This window comes from Scyliorhinus torazame, chromosome 8 (genome assembly GCF_047496885.1).
Source record: "Scyliorhinus torazame isolate Kashiwa2021f chromosome 8, sScyTor2.1, whole genome shotgun sequence".
NCBI classification, from domain to species: Eukaryota; Metazoa; Chordata; class Chondrichthyes; order Carcharhiniformes; family Scyliorhinidae; genus Scyliorhinus; species Scyliorhinus torazame.
Window position 1 is genome coordinate 32,694,073 of NC_092714.1, and position 19,185 is coordinate 32,713,257.

General features: G+C 42.6%; 1 pseudogene; it reads left to right on the plus strand.

Annotated features, from left to right (window-relative positions):
• Window positions 1–584: 584 nt before the first annotated feature.
• On the plus strand, window positions 585–16,086 carry LOC140428706 (nucleosome assembly protein 1-like 1; annotated as a pseudogene).
• The last annotated feature ends 3,099 nt before the right edge of the window (window positions 16,087–19,185 follow it).

Consider the following 19,185-nt stretch of genomic DNA (forward strand, 5'->3'; position numbering starts at 1 on the left):
AAGTTCTGAAATTTTTATCTGTGAGATGATATAATGCAGTTTGTTATAATATAATTCCCTAGAAGCATTTTTCAGAACATATCATGTTACGTTATAATTATGGGACCTATTTTTCTTTCACAATTTGAAGAGGATATTCATAATGCAAACATTCTTATGCACATTAACCAACCATTTCCCAATGATTACCCTCACTGCCTCCAGCTGTAATGAATCAAAATTGCAAAGGAATTTCACGCACAATTTGATCCAGTTTTTCCTACTTCTTTGCCCAATCAAACTATTTTAAAAAAATACTAATATTATGAAACCATTGTGGTGCTTATGCTATTTTTATTTAAGTCAATATGATGCTGATCATAATTCACTTACCCAGGTCCAACCATCTTCAGCTGCTTCATCAATGATCTTCCTTCCATCATAAGTGAGGATGTCCTTGGAATATTGCACAATGTTCAGCACCATTCACAACTCCTCACATACTGAAGTAATCTGCGCCCAGAAGCAGCAAGACCTGGACAATATCCAGGCTTGGACAAATAAGTGGCAAGTAACATTTGTGTCACACAAGTGTCAGGTAATGAATGAAGGGGGAATCTAACCATCACCTCTTGACATTCAAAGGCATTACCATTACCAAATCCCCCATTGACAAGAAAGTGAACAGGGCTCGCCATATAATTAAATACTATGGCTACAACAGCACGTTAGAGGCTGGGAACTCTTCAGAGAGTAACTCACCTCTGGGCTCCCCAAAGTCTCTCCACCATCTACAACACAAAAGTCACATCCCATGAAAGGATTAAAAAAAAAATCATTACTCATAAGATTGATAGTTCAGTCATGACAATCATCTTCCTATTCATTCATTAACTAGCATTCATGAACTAACTTTGTAGAGCATCACTTTCTATGAGGTATTCAAGATAAAGATAGATAGTTTTTTGAAGAATAATGGATAAGAGGGTTATGGTGCTCGGGTGGGAAAGTGGAGCTGAGTCCACAAAAGATCAGCCATGAAAAAATGAAATGAAATGAAAATCGCTTATTGTCACAAGTAGGCTTCAAATGAAGTTACTGTGAAAATCCCCTAGTTGCCACATTCCAGCGCCTGTTTGGGGAGGCTGTTACGGGAATCAAACCGTGCTGCTGGCTTGCCTTGGTCTGCTTTCAAAGCCAGCGATTTAGCCATGTGCTAAACAGCCCCTAAAATGAAATGAAAATCGCTTATTGTCACAAGTAGGCTTCAAATGAAGTTACTGTGAAAAGCCCCTAGTCACCACATTCCGGCGCCTGTTCGGGGAGGCTGGTACGGGAATTGAACCGTGCTGCTGGCCTGCCTTGGTCTGCTTTAAAAGCCAGCGATTTAGCCCAGTGAGCTAAACCAGCCCCTTGATCTCATTGAATGGCGGAGCAGGCTCGAAGGGTCAGATGGTCTACTCATGCTCCTAGTTCTTATGGTCTTATGTAAAAAATGAGGAACTTCTGTGGAGCTATGACTGGTCAGTATTGGAAAGCATTTTGCAGGAGTTCTTTCTCATTATCTGCAATGTTATTTTAAGATGGTTGAAATTGCATGAAAATAGATTCTGCCTGAATTTCATTTATTTATTTCATACAAAAAGATTGGCATGTTTGGCCAAATTCTGTATTTCATATTGTACAATAATACTTTTCATTTTGTTATGGGCGAGGCGTTTTCAGAACTCCAAAATATATCATTGAGTTCAACCAACCTCTCCCTTTAATGTATTTGTTGCTTTTCCTAGCACACGGCTTTTTCCCTCGGTGTGGAATTACAATTATGGACACGTGGGTTTTTAAACACAAAACACTGTTTATTCCATGAACTCAATTTAACATCTGAAATAAACATTGGGTCTCTTAACACCCCTTACTTCAAAGATAACTCAGCAACAGTAAATAATTCCTTAAAATGTTCCTTCAAACTTCCAAGAGACTTAACGCCTTTAAACAAAATCACAGCAGGTTAAACACTTTACTTTAAATCACCCAAATGATCCAGAGATAATCTTTCATGGCAGAGATCCAGCTCACTGCAAAACACAGACACACACCCAGCTCTTTTCCTCCAAACTGCAAAATTTGCAGCTCTCTGGAAACACACAGACACGCACACACTGCTTTTTAAACTGAAACTAAAAACCTGCAAAATGGCTGACCTGAGCTCAGCCCCACCCACTCTCTGACGTCACTGTTTTCTTAAAGGTACATTGCTTAAACATCCATTTCTAAAAGGTACCCTCACATGACACCTCCCCCCTAGAAAAAAACCCCATCAACTTCAAGATGGTTTCATTTTTCACTTTTGCACCATCCACTAAGAAATGTACACAGTAAATATACTTTTTCGTTTTTAAAAAAAAAACAACATAAGCAAACAGGTATAATAATATAGTCCATTTTTCTTTGTTCTTCCTCCAACCAAAATCCTTCTCGATTAACAGTCTCTTTGAACAAAGTCTCTGCACGATCCATCCATTCCTCTACTCCTCGGCATTTCTCTTTAGAATCAGATACTTTAGTTCAATCTGACCACAGAGTCCCTTGCAATTCTCCAATACAGGAGCATTGGTGATCACAGCTTTCAGGCAGTCAAATGCCTGCTTATAGATTTCATAGAATTTACAGTGCAGAAGGAAGCCATTCGGCCCATCGAGTCTGCACCGGCTCTTGGAAAGAGCAACCTACCCAAGGTCCACACCTCCACCCTATCCCAATAACCCAGCAACCCCACACAACACTATGGGCAATTTTGGACACTAAGGGCAATTTAGCATGGCCAATCCACCTAACCTGCACATCTTTGGATTGTGGGAGGAAACCGGAGCACCCGGAGGAAACCCACGCACACACGGGGAGGATGTGCAGACTCCGCACAGACAGTGACCCAAGCCGGAATCGAACCTGGGACCCTGGAGCTGTGAAGCAATTGTGCTATCCACAATGCTACCGTGCTGTTGAAAGTCCGCTGTCCACTGAATTTTTTAATGTTTCTTCAGCAATTCCATCAGTGGAGTAATCACGCCAGAAAACATTTGCACAACTGTTTGATCAAATCCACTCATGCTACGAAATCGCATTATTTCCCTTCATCTTGAGGGCATCGGAAACTCCGCAAGGAAAGTGATTTGGGCTTCTCCAAATTCACTTTCGGCTAGGTTCATCACCAAACCCGCCACCTGAAGTCGACCGAAGAACTCCATACGATGCTTTAAATGTTCTTTCCATGTCTGGAAGTTGTAAATAAAAGCAGATTGTCCCACTTTCTCCATGCAATCCTTCAATGGTGGGACAGGATAAGGGTCCGTTCTTGTAACTGCATTCACCTTTCGATAGTCCACACACAATCGTTGGGTACCATCTGGTTTAGGTACCATCACTATGGGTGAGCTCCATTGGCTGCAACCCACTTCAATTATGCCATTTTTCAACATACTCTCAATCTCTCTGTTAACCTGTGCCAATTTTAAAGGATTAAGTCTATATGGATATTGTTTGATAGGAACAGCATTGCCCACATCTACATTATGTATAGTATAGTACCATTTTAGTACTTCCCAATTTATCTCTACAAACTTGCCCATGTGATATCAGTAACTCTTTCAGGTCAGTTTGTTTTTCCTCTGGAAGGTAACTTAACAATTCATCCCAATTTTTAAGAACATCCTCATTTTCCAATTTAATTTGAGGTATGTCAAATTCACAGTCATCTGGATTTGGTTCGTCACTTTGAGTTAGAATCATTAAAACCTCCTTTTTCTCTCCTTCCCTTTCAAAGTACCTTTTAAGCATATTCACATGACACACTCGGTGAGTCTTCCTTCTATCTGGTGTGTTTACCACATAATTCACCTCACTTAATTTCCTTTCAATCTGATACGGTACACAAAACCTAGCTTTTAAAGGCTCACCTACCACTGGTAACAACACTAAAACTTTATCCCCACTGGCAAAACTACGTACTTTGGATTTCCTGTCCGCTACCCGTTTCATCACATTTTGTGCAACTTTCAAATGTTATCTCGCCAATTCACCTGCTCTATTTAATCATTCCCTAAAATTTGACATGTAATCCAATAGTGTAATTATGATTTATCACCCACCAATTTTTTCTTAATCAATTTAAGTGGTCCTCTTACCTCATGACCAAAAATTAGTTCAAAAGGACTAAATTTGGTAGACTCATTAGGTGCATCCCTAATTGCAAACAATACGAATGGGATTCCTTTATCCCAATCCTCTGGATAATCTTGACAATATGCCCTCAACATTGTCTTTAATGTCTGATGCCACCTTTCTAATGCTCCCTGCGATTCTGGATTGTACGCAGTTGATTTAAATTGTTTTATTCCTAAGCTATCCATAACTTCTTTGAATAACTTTGAAGTAAAATTCAATCCTTGATCCGATTGAATTTCTGTGGGTAATCCATATCTTGTAAAGAATTTAAGTAACTCCTCCACAATCCTTTTAGCTGTACTATTATGCACTGGAATGGCCTCTGGAAACCTAGTAGACACATCCATTATAGTCAAAAGATATTGATTGCCACTTTTTGTTTTAGGAAGCGGTCCTACACAATTGATTAGGACCCTTGTAAAAGGTTCCTCAAATGCTGGAATGGGTATTAAGAGCGCTGGTTTTATCACTGCTTGAGGTTTCCCTATCACTTGACATGTGTGACATGATTGTCAAAATTTAATTACATCTTTATGTAGTCCAGGCCAATGAAAATGTTTCTGGATTTTAGCTTGAGTTTTCCTTATTCCCAAATGACCTCCCACTGGTACCTCATGTGCAACTCGCAACACCTCCTTTCTATACCCTACCGGCAATACTGCTTGATGAACTTCTGCCAACTTTTCATCCGCCTGCATATGTAAAGGTCTCCATTTTCTCATCAAGACATCATTTTTACGGTAATAACACTCTGGTATACTCTCAGATTCCTCTTCCGTATATGATTTCTGATATATCCATTTTATTTCTACATCTTTCTGTTGTAACTCCACCAATTTTCCTGAACTAAAAATATCCGCCTCATTCTCCACCTGTTCTTGTTCTTTTTCAACCATCTGATCAAAAATCGTTTCTGATAATTGCACTTCAACTTCATCTTCACTCTTTGATTTCTCCTCTTGTCTTAACCTGTGACTTCACAATCTGGAAAAATCCCAGGATATTCGTCCTTCAACACTTCAGTTGACTGATTTTCCAGTGGCTTATCAACCACAGTCGGCATCACTCCCACCTGCGATCCAGCTATATCATTACCCAAGATAAACTGTATTCCTGGACAAAATAGTTTATCTATTACTCCTACTACCACTTCACCATTCTTAACTGGGCTTTCCAACCTCACCTTATATAATGGAACTCTACTCCTCTCACCCTGAATTCCACATATCACCAACTTTTCTGGCAACATTCTTCCCAAACTACATAATTCCTCATCTCTTACCATTAAAGATTGACTAGCCCCTGTATCTCTTAAAATTGTGACTTCTTTCCCTGCTCCTCCTGATACACATGAGTAAACTTTACCCACACAAGTAAATTCTTTAAAGACATCTGGCACCTTCTTAACAATTACTTCTTGATCAGGCTGTACAATCATTTGCACCTCCTTCGCTTCCCTTAGGCCCTCCTTTACCACTCTAACAAACCCCACTGTCTTATCCTGTTTTACCACATCCGCCTTCCCAGTGCTTTTCTTCAACCACCAACACTGTGACTTTTCATGGCCTAGTTTATTACAGTGAAAACATCTGAAACTTTTCATTTCTTTTCCACCCTCCTGGATTTCTTTTTTTAATCTGAGGTGCACTCTCTTTATTGTCTCCTATCAGATCACCTTTACCTTTACCACTTGAGTATTTCTCATGACCCCAGTTTCTATCCCTCACCGGCTGAAACTGATGTCGGAAACCAACCTTTAATTTATGAACTAATTCATAATCATCTGTCATTTCTGCTGCTAACCTCGCAGTTTTAACCCGCTGTTCTTCCACATGAGTTCTCACTACATCAGGAATTGAATTTTTAAACTCCTCCAAAAGTATAATTTCTCTGAGAGCCTCATACGTTTGGTCTATTTTCAAAGCCCTTATCCACCTATCAAAATTACTCTGAGCCTTTCAAACTCCATGGATGTTTGACCAAATTCTTTCCTTAAATTTCTAAACCTTTGTCTGTAAGCTTCAGGCACTAGCTCATATGCACTTAAGATGGATTTCTTCACCTCCTCATACGTTCCTGATACCTCCTCCGGTAGTGATGCAAATACTTCGCTAGCTCTATCTACCAGCTTTGTTTGAATCAGTAATACCCACATGTCCTGTGGCCATTTCATTTGTTCAGCTACCTTCTCAAATGAAATGAAAAAGGCTTCCACTTCCTTCTCGTCATACCTTGGCAATGCTTGGACATATTTAAATAGATTCCCACCAAGCCTTCGACTTTCACGCTCTTTCTCACTATCCTCATCACTATCATCCAACTGTACGTTTCCCTTTATATCTGCCAATTTTAACTGATTGCCATGTTTCATGGCCATTTTCTGAAGTTCAAACTCCCTCTCTTTATCTTTTTCCCTGATCTGTATCTCCCTTTCTTTTTCTTTATGTTCTGCTAGGGCTATTCTTTCTTTTCTCCTTTCTTCTCTCTCCTTTTCTTTTTCTTCTCTCTCTCTTTCTCTTTCTTTTTCCTCTCTCTCTCTTTCTTTTTCCTCTCTCTCACTCTCGTATGCCAGCCACTTTAATTCTTTCTCATGTTCCATTTGTTTAATTTGCAACTGAATGTTTGCCATTTCCAATGAGTCAAACGCTATCTCAGGCAGCTTTAAATGCTTAACCACCGCCATAATTACCTCATCTTTTCACATTTTGTCAGGTAATGTTAACTGCAATGTTCTTGCCAAATCTAACAGTCTGTTTTTCGTTTCTGTCCATAAAGTACTGCGTCTGACATTGTCCACCCCCAAAAACGTCTGAGCCTCTGAAAGAGCCATTGTTCACAACACTCTCCCCACTCAAACTAAAATACCACACCGGAAAAGCAACAATCCTTCACTGTCTTTAATTTCACAAAAGCCAATCCAATAGATAGACTTTGATCCCGGATGAGCCCCCAATTGTTATGGGCGAGGCGTTTTCAGAACCGCAAAATGTATCATGGAGTTCAACCAACCTCTCCCTTTAATGGATTTGTTGCTTTTCCTTGCACATGGCTTTTTCTCTAGGTGTGGAATTACAATTATGGACACGTGGGTTTTTAAACACAAAACACTGTTTATTCCATGAACTCAACTTAACATCTTAAATACACATTGGATCTCTTAACACCCCTTACTTCAAAGATAACTCAGAAAATATTGCAACAGTAAATAATTCCTTAAAATGTTCCTTCAATTTTCCAAGAGACTTAACATCTTTAAACAAAATCACGTCAGGTTAAAGGATTTACTTTAAATCACCCAAATGATCCAGAGGTAGTCTTTCATGGCAGAGATCCAGCTCACTGCAAAACACAGACACACACACAGCTCTTTTCCTCCAAACTGCAAAACTTGCAGCTCTCTGGAAACACACAGACACACACACACTGCTTTTTAAACTGAAACTAAAAACCTGCAAAATGGCTGACCTGAGCTCAGCCCCACCCACTCTCTGACATCACTGTTTTCTTAAAGGTACATTGCTTAAACATCCATGTCTTAAAGGTACCCTCACATGACAATTTGAATATATTGTATACAACCTCTAATCTCAGGTTAACTTTATATATTACATTCATTTAACTCTAATTGGTTTGGATTTTGTTTTTAGTGATCAAGGAATGCGATTCACCATTCAAATCACTGAACCTGTTCACAAACCTTTTTGCATCTTGTCAGCAGGCATTTTCTCTAATCAACATGGTCCCCACTACTTGGGATTTGTTAAAGAGGGCAAGCCAAGGTGAGTTTCTTCAGCCAATCACTTTGAAAACTCTCAATGAGACACACGGAGTCCAAACCAAGAAGTATGAAGCAAGAAATCTAATTTTATTTTGATGATGTACAGGTGACAAAAATAAAATTTGAGAACTAGAGATGGGAGCAAGAGAGAGAGATAAAGGAGGCAAACATGAACCAATGATTTTTATTTATGTCTCCAACATTAATGTTCTTCTGAGGGAACAGGACTCCACCATTGTAAAATTAATTTTTCAGGGCCAGAGATTTTGTTCCATGGTCATTTTTCACATATCACAACATTAAAGACTTATCCCAGAATGCATTAGACCAAAACTTTTCAGCCACTTCTATTGCAAAACAAAGGATGAGTAACCTAAATTCATGCAATTTGTGTACAGCGCGTTACCATGTGATAATAACCATATCATCTGTTTTAGTGAAGCTGGTTGATGGATAAATATGGTACAGGACACCGGGGAGAATAGGACGCTTTGTCACAGGTGAAATTGTAGCTGAGGTATTTACAACTTTTAAGAGTAAAGTAGATGAGCAAGTGTCCAGACAGAGCTATGAAGAAGGTAAAAAATATTTAAATAGATTTTGGATTGCTCTAGTGAAGAACCGGTGATGGTTAAATTACTTCCACTGCTTTTTGAAGAAGAGAGTCCCAAAGACTCAACCTTTTGAGAGAAAAAATGCTTCCAAAGTCTCTGTCTTAAATGGGCAACCCTTTATTTTCAAACAGTGGCCAGAATTGGCCAGTCATTCACACCAACAGGATTCTCTGGTCCCACCAGCAGCGCACCCCTCCCATGCGTTTCCTGGGTATCGTGGGGTGGCTTCAATGGGAATTCCCATTGACAACGGCAGGGACAGAGGTTCCCGCCACCAGCGAATGGCATGCAACCTCCCGCTGCTGAGAAACAGGTGGCTATGAGGCCGGAGAATCCTGCCCAGTGATTCCTAGTGCTAGATTCACCAATGAATAGGATCCTCGGGCGAAATTCTCCCCCAACGGCGCGATGTCCGCCGACTGGTGCCCAAAATGGCGCCAATCAGACGGGCATCGCGCCGCCCCAAAGGTGCGGAATGCTCCGCATCTTTGGGGGCCGAGCCCCAACATTCAGGGGCTACGCCGGCGCCGGAGGGATTTCCGCCCCGCCAGCTGGCGGAAACGGCGTTTGTTGCCCCGCCAGCTGGCGAGGAAATGACATCCCCGGGCGGCGCATGCGCGGGAGTATCAGCGGCCGCTGACAGTTTCCCGCGCATGCGCAGTGGGGAGAGTCTCTTCCGCCTCCGCCATGGTGGAGGCCATTGCGGAGGCGGAAGGGAAAGAGTGCCCCCACAGCACAGGCCCGCCCGCGGATCGGTGGGCCCCGATTGTGGGCCAGGCCACCGTGGGGGCACCCCCCGGGGTCAGATCGCCCCGCACCCCCCCCCCCAGGACCCCGGAGCCCGCCCACGCCACCTTGTCCCGCCGGTAAATACCGACTTTAATTTACGCCGGCGGGACAGGCAATTTCTCGGCGGGACTTCGGCCCATCCGGGCCGGAGAATTGAGCGGGGGGGGGGGGCCCGCCAACCGGCGCGGCCCGATTCCCGCCCCCGCCCAATCTCCGGTACCGGAGACTTCGGCAACCGGCGGGGGCGGGATTCACGGCGGCCAACGGCCATTCTCCGACCCGCTGGGGGGTCGGAGAATGACGCCCCTCATTTCCACATGCTCCCTCTCAGGACTCCTTAGGATCTTGTATATTTCAATCAAATCACCTCTTACTTCTAAACTCCAGGGGATACAAGCCGAGCCTGTCCAGCCATTTTTCATATGACAGCCTGCCCATTCCAGGGATTAGTTTAGTAAACCTTCTTTGAACTGCTTCCAACACAATTACATCCTTCCTTAAATAAAGAGACCAATATAGCACACTGTATTCCAGATGTGGTCTCAACAATGCCTTGCATAACTGAAGCATCACCTCCTTACTTTCATATTGAATTCCCCTTGCAATAAACAATAACATTCTATTAGCTTTCCAAATTACTTACTGTACCTGTATACATAAACCATTTGCGATACTTGCAGCATAATATCTAGATTCCATTGCATCTTAGGGCTCTGCAATCTCTGACCATTTAAATAATATGCTTTAATTTTGAAACTAGAAAATCTACATGCTGTCTTGTCACTCTAGTTGAATGTTGTTTTATAGTTTATGCAACCAAAGGTGAATTTAAGGAGCTGCTGGTAAGACCACTCATTCATTGACCCCATTTGATGAATTTCCCATAGGTACCATATCTGTGGCTTCATTTACTGTACAGTCAAGCTGCATTAACTTCACAATGAAATAAAGCTCAGGTTTCCTATCAACAATGAACTGCACAATATGCAAAAGGAATCTACTCCCTTCAGTACTTAGATCACATGCTGCTGTTGAATTTTACAATCTACCTTTCGGGAGCAGGAGGATTTATCTTGAGTTATCTTGAGATATCCATCTGCCTCTCCATGAAGAAGGACATGCCATCTCGGCAGCGTTAAGACACATCTGATCGTATTTTATGAGACGTAATTCATAACTTCCTCTCAGCCGAGGCTGAAATTCATTGCATTTGAGCTGGCCGTGACATGTCAATACTGCAAATGCCAGCAAATGAATTGTTATCGGAACCTGAATCAGTCCCATTTTAAAGGAAAACATTGAACTTATTTTAAAGTAATTTTTTTACAACATGGAAGCTGATATTGAATCGCAGAGCCACCTCTACCATCAAATACAATTAAAAGTATATTGGAATCCCCCATAAATGTAAACTTTCTTGTATCCAGCTTTGTCTCCTGTGAACCCAAGAAATTAAATCTTGCGTCATCAGCGCTTCTTCAAGACTCCAGCAATGTCTGTAAACAACATTTATTTGCTTACAGAGAGTAATAGATCATACATAAATTTAGTGAACTCGCCCAATTAATTTATTTAACTGGCTTAAGCAATTTTAAAAAAAGTTTTGTATTGCAATTTTCCTCTTTCCCACAATATTCATCAATCCCTTTTATTTTCACACCAAAGTTTCTTTATCAGTGGAATACATTGCCATTGTATTCTTTGTTAAGTTTGCTCATGGCAGACCTAACCTGGGGCTAAAAATGAATTCTATCACAATGTAGCATGGGCAACATGGCACCTGGACACTTTGGCACTGCCACCCAGGCACCCTGGCAGCCTGGCAGGTCGGCATTGACAGGCTGGCAGAGCCAAGGTGCCAGGACGCGTGCAAAAGTACCACCCTGCCCAGTGCCCGACCACCTGGGGGCCTCAACTCCAAGGCGCCATCATGACTAGTTCATGAGTTTGTGAACCAGTACCAAACAGTGCCCAGTTGAAGCCTCGCTGGCCAGGCCGGTGAGTCCACTTGGTAGCACTGTTGATGACCTCTTCCATCGCTTTACTGATAGGGCAGTAATTGGCCAGGTTGGATTTGTCCTACTTCATGTTTACAAGACGTACCTGGGCAATTTTCCACATTACCTGGTAGATGCTAGTCTTGTAGCTGCCCTGGAACACTGACATATACCCAGTAATGTGGAAAAAAATTTGTCTAGGAGCACGGCAAGCTCTGGAGCGCATTGCCAGAATATTATTGTTCTTCATTTTCCAAAATTAATTTTGCTGAGTTGCAGTTTTCACACACACAAATCTGTTAGCCTCTTTTACCATCATGCCTCACGGCACAATGTTAGCCATTTCTCCTCTCAGCAATCTACTCGGCACTTCTGGCTGAAGATTATTGTGAATGCCTTGTCTTTTTCACTGTTGTATTGGCTCCTCCATCATCGAGGATGAGGATATTTGTAGAGCTAGTGAATTTTTTGATTATCTGCGGCAGGACTGCAAATCTGTTTGTTGCTTTGTCTATCGCATACTGCTTATGCTTTTCGGCATGTAATAGTGTTGTAGCTTTATTTTATGCTGCTGCTCCTGACATGCCCTCTGCATGGTGGTAATAATAGAGTGGGGGATACTGCCCGACCATGAGGTTGACTAGCTGTTGCTTGACTAGTCTGTGAGTCAGCTCTTCCAATTTCGGCAGAAGCCCCCAGTGCCAGGGCTGGATTTGCCATTGCCAATTCCACTACCTAAGGTGATGCCAGGTGGTCCGGCCGGTTTCTTTCCTTTTTATTGACTTTGTAGCGGTTTGAGGCAAGAGTCAACCATATTGCTGTGGGACAGGAGTCACTGCTGCAATTTTTAATTTACAACAATCGACAATGGTCATCATTAGACTTTTAATTCCAGATATTTATTGGATTAAATTTCCATCTGCCCTGGTGGGATTTGAACCGTGGTCCCAGAGAATTACTCTGGGTTTCTGGATCACTAGTCCAGTGACAATACCAGTACGCCACCACCTCTCCTTGCTTGTCACACAAATGTATATATCTTTTTTCGTAGCATTAATAATTAGGAGGCAATTTGATGGAATGGATTTATTTGTATACAACTTACAAGGTGTCATAGTTGTTCCATTTTGTCTCTAATTCCCAGCAAAAAGAATGGGCTGGATTCTCCGTTTCAGCGGCTAAGTGTCGGCTCAAACGGAGAATTTGCGGGCGTTTTACGACGCCAAAATCGGCGGCGAACCCTCACCGGTTCTAGGACCGGTGAGGGGCTAGCAGCCACGCCGGATGAAACTCCCGGCACCCTGGCTGGAGAATGGCCGGGTCCCTGGCCGCGCATGCTCAGAGCGATGACCTATAGCGGTCGCGCCGTAGAACATGGCGCCGGCCATGCGCGGACCCGACCCCACAGGCCACCCCTTGGCCGTCACCCACCAGTCCTGCCATCCCTCGCAGAAGCCCTCCCAGCCAGCCGATGGGATTTCCCATTGTGGGAAGTCCCAGGCAGTTGGGAAATCCCTGAGTGTGGCTGCACTGTCGGTTCAATGGAGAATCACAACAGCGGAGAATCCAGCCCAGGATAGTTGGTCTGATATTGCAGAATAGCTGAATTGTCTCCATCACTATCTGAAACTTGCTTGAGAATAATGCAGCTTTGTGTAAACCAGCCAGTCCATCACACGAACCCGCCTCCCATCCACCGACTGTCAATGGAGCATCTGAAAAACGGCATCGCCCCCGATTTCGGCGTGTAAATGGATTCTCCGGCCAATCGCCGAATGCCATTTCGCCGTCAGCAATCAGAGAATCCAGCCCAGCTTCTTCCCCGCTGTTACCAGACTCTTAAACGACCCTCTTATGGACTGATCTTATCTCTTCACACCTCTTTTCTACTGCGTTGTACTACACTCCTGTATGCTTCACCCGATGCCTGTGTCTATGTATTTACATTGTGTATTTTATGTTTGCCCTAAGTATTTTCTTTTCTTGTACGGAATGATCTGTCTGAGCAGAACAATACTTTTCACTGTACCTCGGTACACATGACAATAAACACATCATGTTACAACAGGGTCATTTTTATTAAACATAAGTTTGAAATAAGCTTCCCTGTAATTTTGATCTTTTGCATCTACCAGTGCATTTCTTGTTTGTGACGGATTGTGCACAGCACAGAACCACGATGGAGAAGTTTTGTTACTTGGGTGAAATAACTGTAGAATTTCTATTTGAGCACAACCAGGAAATTGCAACCAAAATGTATTTGAAATTGCACTGGTTAGGCTTCAAGCTTCTGTCATAATATATTTGATAAAGTACCACATAATAGACTTGCCAACAAATTTGAAGTCCATAGAATTAAAAGGAACAGTGGCAGCACCGATACAAAGTTGGCTGAATGACAGGAAACAAGAGCGTAGTGGTGGAAAGTTGCTTTTCGCACTGGCAGAAGATATATAGCGGGGTTACCTTGGAGTCGATGTTAGGGAGACAGCTTTTCTTGATCTTTATTGATGATATAGGACGCGATTCAGCAGACTCAAGTTCATGTCCGCTGAACGGCACCTTTAGTGTGGTGTTTCTCGGCGCCTGCAGGACTGAGAAAGATCCCACTATTCAATGGCACTTTGCTGTTTTTTTTGGTCTCAGCAAGGAACTCCCTGCTGAGGTCTCTCTTTAAGCGATTTCCGGCTCTGACGACCACAGCTCGCCAGTGCAGGAAGACTACTCGCGGGTAGCGGCGCCATGTTTGAAGGCAGCCCGATCTTTCGACCTCCCTCAGGACTCCCCCACTTCACCCAACTCACCTCTTCCGGTGTCCTCAAGCACCCCCCACCCCACTTCTCATGGGCAAGGCCCCCCCTCCCCCAGAACCCGACCCCTGGCATGGGCCAGGGTGCTAGGTGGGCAGTGACAGGATGGCAGTGATAAGGTGCCCAGGTGCCAGGAGGAGTGCCAAGGTGCCACCCTACCCTGTGCCTGACCAGCTGGGGGCCTCATCTCCCCAGCCAGTCCCTCCAAGGTGCCATTGTGACTGGTACACGACTTTGTGAACGAGTACCAAACAGTGCCTGGTTGAGGCCTCGCTGGCGAGGCCGATGAATCCCAGGGCCCAGGTGGATTGGGCAAGCATATATTTAAATGAGCCAAATTATTCATTTAAAAATGTGAGCTTGGATCTCACACAGCGAGAACGAGATCCACATTGCCACACATTGCGAGATTCCGTTGAATGTCGCAGGATGTTGTGAACATTGTGAATCCCATGACAGGTCTCGCACGAGATTCAATGGCCTCGTCCCAACACCAAGCCGGGCGCGACGCGTCCGTTGAATCGTGCTCATTGACTTTGTACAGGGCGCAGTTTCAAAATTCATTAATGACAGCAAACTTGGAAATAATGTGAACTGCGAGGATATGATAAACTTCAAGATGGCAATAGGTGGAAAAGTGGCAGATGAAATTTAATGCTGAGAAGCCTGAAGTGATCTATTTTGGCAGAAGGTTTGGGGGGTGGTACAATATAAAATAGAAGGGACAATCCTAAAGGTGTTGCAGGAGCTGGGAGTACAGGTGCAAAAATCGTTGAAGGTGGCAGAGCAGGTTGAGCCAGTGGTTAATAAAGTAAACAGCATCCTGGGCTTTATAAAAAGGAGCATAGAGAACAAAAACAAGGAAGTTATAAAATTCTCGGTCAACATCAATTATATCCCATTCTAGGCAGCACACTTTAGGAAGGATGTGAAAGCACTAGAGAAGATGCAGAACAGATTCCAGAGAATGAGGAACTTCTGCCATGTTGAGTGGAAGCATGTGAGGCACTGAATCTAGTTGTGCGACTGTACATTCCAGACAGCGCTGCGACAGAGGATCATTGCAAATGGCAACAAGATGAAGTGGAGCAGTTATCTGATGAGATAAAAGCAAAAGTCAAGGTGGAGGAAGATAAACCAGGTGAAGAGATGGAGGAGCCAATAGGAATTACAGAATTCTGGTTGACAGTTTTCAAAAATGTGGATTTGCTCAGTGACATGATACGTGACATGATGAGCCTATCTTAAAGCATTTACAAGATTTAAAGGTGACATTTTCAGATCATGGACAGGCAATGAGTTTTACTCTGGAGTTTAAGTTTGCGCCAAATGAGTATTTCACAAATGAAGCAGTGACAAAAACATGCCAGATGGAGTCGTGGCCTGATGAGGCAGACTTTTTCTTCTTTGATGAACCAGAAATCACGGAATGCACAGGATGCCAGATTGACTGGAAGAAAGGAAAAAACATCACATTGAAAACCATTAAAATGAAGCAAACGCATAACGGTTGGGGCACTGGTAGAACAGTTACAAAAACTGTACAAAATGACTCTTTAAAACATTTTTTTAGTCCTCCCTAAGTTTCAGAGCCTGGGGATCTGGATGAAGGTTCTGAAGCAAGACTCGCTGCTCACTTTGAAATTGGTTACTTCTTGCATGAACACATAATTTCAAGATCAGTGTAATACTTCACAGAAGAAGCTACAGCACGTGATTACGTTGATGATTACGATGATGATGATTATGATGATGATTACTATGATGATAATTATGATGATGATGATTACGATGAGGAAAGTGATGAATCCGATGATGAGCCAGAAGTGGAAGACTATGAAAGTTTATTTGGTTTATTTGACGTAAGCGATGAGGTGATAACAAGTAGCATCTAATTTGTGCAGGAGTGTGAAAGTTCAAAGATGAAGTGTGCAGAAGCTGAATGTGAGATTGCAACAGCAGACAAAGTAGCTGAGAGCACATCAACTGCGAACAGCCAACCGGTAACTGAAGAAATAACCCCCATTTTTGAGAAATTATCTCCAGAGAAGGACGATGAATTACCCTGTGCCCACGGAATGGTTCCTGCAGTGGATTCCCAAATACACGAGGCCAGTCCATCAAAAAACATGCAGCAAGAACAGATCAATACATCTTTGTGCAGTTCTACAACAACAGAAGACACATGTATTGTTATATCAGAAGAGGATGAGCCGCAAATTGAGACTTAAACACAAAATGACGAAGTAATGTCTAATGTTGAGGACATTGATCCAGCTAAGATACCGGAATGGGAGGCGTTGCAGATCATTCCTGAAGTCGCAAGCTTGCCTGCAACTGCGAAAGCATCCAGAAGTATGCCAACATTGGATGCCTCACCAGTTGATGGGCATGCAGCACAGTGTTCAAATGCAAGCACCATGGATCAACCAAATGTACTGAATGCAGCAAAGTCTCCAGAATCATCTATTATGGCAGAAGAGCCCAAAACAGCTACTACAGCAGAAGATCCAGACACAACTATTACAGCAGAAGATCCAGACACAGCTATTACAGCAGAAGATCCAGACACAACTATTACAGCAGAAGATCCAGACACAACTATTACAGCAGAAGATCCATACACAACTATTACAGCAGAAGATCCATGCACAACTATTACAGCAGAAGATCCAGACACAACTATTACAGCAGAAGATCCAGACACAGCTATTACAGCAGAAGATCCATACACAACTATTACAGCAGAAGATCCAGACACAACTATTACAGCAGAAGATCCAGACACAACTATTACAGCAGAAGATCCATACACAACTATTATAGCAGAAGATCCATGCACAACTATTACAGCAGAAGATCCATGCACAACTATTACAGCAGAAGATCCATACACAACTATTACAGCAGAAGATCCGGACACAGCTATTACAGCAGAAGATCCATGCACAACTATTACAGCAGAAGATCCAGACACAACTATTACAGCAGAAGATCCATACACAACTATTACAGCAGAAGATCCATACACAACTATTACAGCAGAAGATCCATACACAACTATTACAGCAGAAGATCCATACCCAACTATTACAGCAGAAGATCCATGCACAAATATTACAGCAGAAGATCCAGACACAACTATTACAGCAGAAGATCCAGACACAGCTATTACAGCAGAAGATCCATGCACAACTATTACAGCAGAAGATCCATGCACAACTATTACAGCAGAAGATCCAGACACAACTATTACAGCAGAAGATCCAGACACAACTATTACAGCAGAAGATCCAGACACAGCTATTACAGCAGAAGATCCATACACAACTATTACAGCAGAAGATCCAGACACAACTATTACAGCAGAAGATCCATACACAACTATTACAGCAGAAGATCCATACACAAATATTACAGCAGAAGATCCAGACACAACTATTACAGCAGAAGATCCAGACACAGCTATTACAGCAGAAGATCCATGCACAACTATTACAGGAGAAGATCCATACACAACTATTACAGCAGAAGATCCAGACACAACTATTACAGCAGAAGATCCAGACACAGCTATTACAGCAGAAGATCCATACACAACTATTACAGCAGAAGATCCAGACACAACTATTACAGCAGAAGATCCATACACAACTATTACAGCAGAAGATCCATACACAACTATTACAGCAGAAGATCCAGACACAACTATTACAGCAGAAGATCCAGACACAACTATTACAGCAGAAGATCCAGACACAACTATTACAGCAGAAGATCCAGACACAACTATTACATCAGAAGATCCAGACACAACTATTACAGCAGAAGATCCATACACAACTATTATAGCAGAAGATCCAGACACAACTATTACAGCAGAAGATCCATACACAACTATTACAGCAGAAGATCCATACACAACTATTACAGCAGAAGATCCATACACAACTATTACAGCAGAAGATCCAGACACAACTATTACAGCAGAAGATCCAGACACAACTATTACAGCAGAAGATCCAGACACAGCTATTACAGCAGAAGATCCATGCACAACTATTACAGCAGGAGATCCATGCACAACTATTACAGCAGAAGATCCAGACACAACTATTACAGCAGAAGATCCAGACACAGCTATTACAGCAGAAGATCCATGCACAACTATTACAGCAGAAGATCCAGACACAACTATTACAGCAGAAGATCCATACACAACTATTACAGCAGAAGATCCAGACACAACTATTACAGCAGAAGATCCGGACACAGCTATTACAGCAGAAGATCCATGCACAACTATTACAGCAGAATATCCATGCACAACTATTACAGCAGAAGATCCAGACACAACTATTACAGCAGAAGATCCAGACACAACTATTACAGCAGAAGATCCATGCACAACTATTACAGCAGAAGATCCATGCACAACTATTACAGCAGAAGATCCAGACACAACTATTACAGCAGAAGATCCAGACACAACTATTACAGCAGAAGATCCATACACAACTATTACAGCAGAAGATCCAGACACAGCTATTACAGCAGAAGATCCATACACAACTATTACAGCAGAAGATCCAGACACAACTATTACAGCAGAAGATCCAGACACAGCTATTACAGCAGAAAATCCAGACACAACTATTACAGCAGAAGATCCAGACACAGCTATTACAGCAGAAGATCCAGACACAACTATTACAGCAGAAGTGCCAGGAACAGCTTTCAAGTAGATGGTCCAGAGACAGTTATTACAGAAAAAGATCTAGAAGCAGCTATTACAGAAAAAGATCTAGAAGCAGCTATTACAGCAGAAGATCCAGAAGCATCTAATCCCTTGGCCGAGACCAGTAGCAAGAAAGATGCTCTAGGTGCACAGGCAGATGTGAGACTTCACAGATGATGGTACTCAAGCTAAGAAGAAAAGGAGAAGGAAAGAGCTGATTATAAAAAAGAGAAGGAAGGGTAAGAGAAGCGTCGAG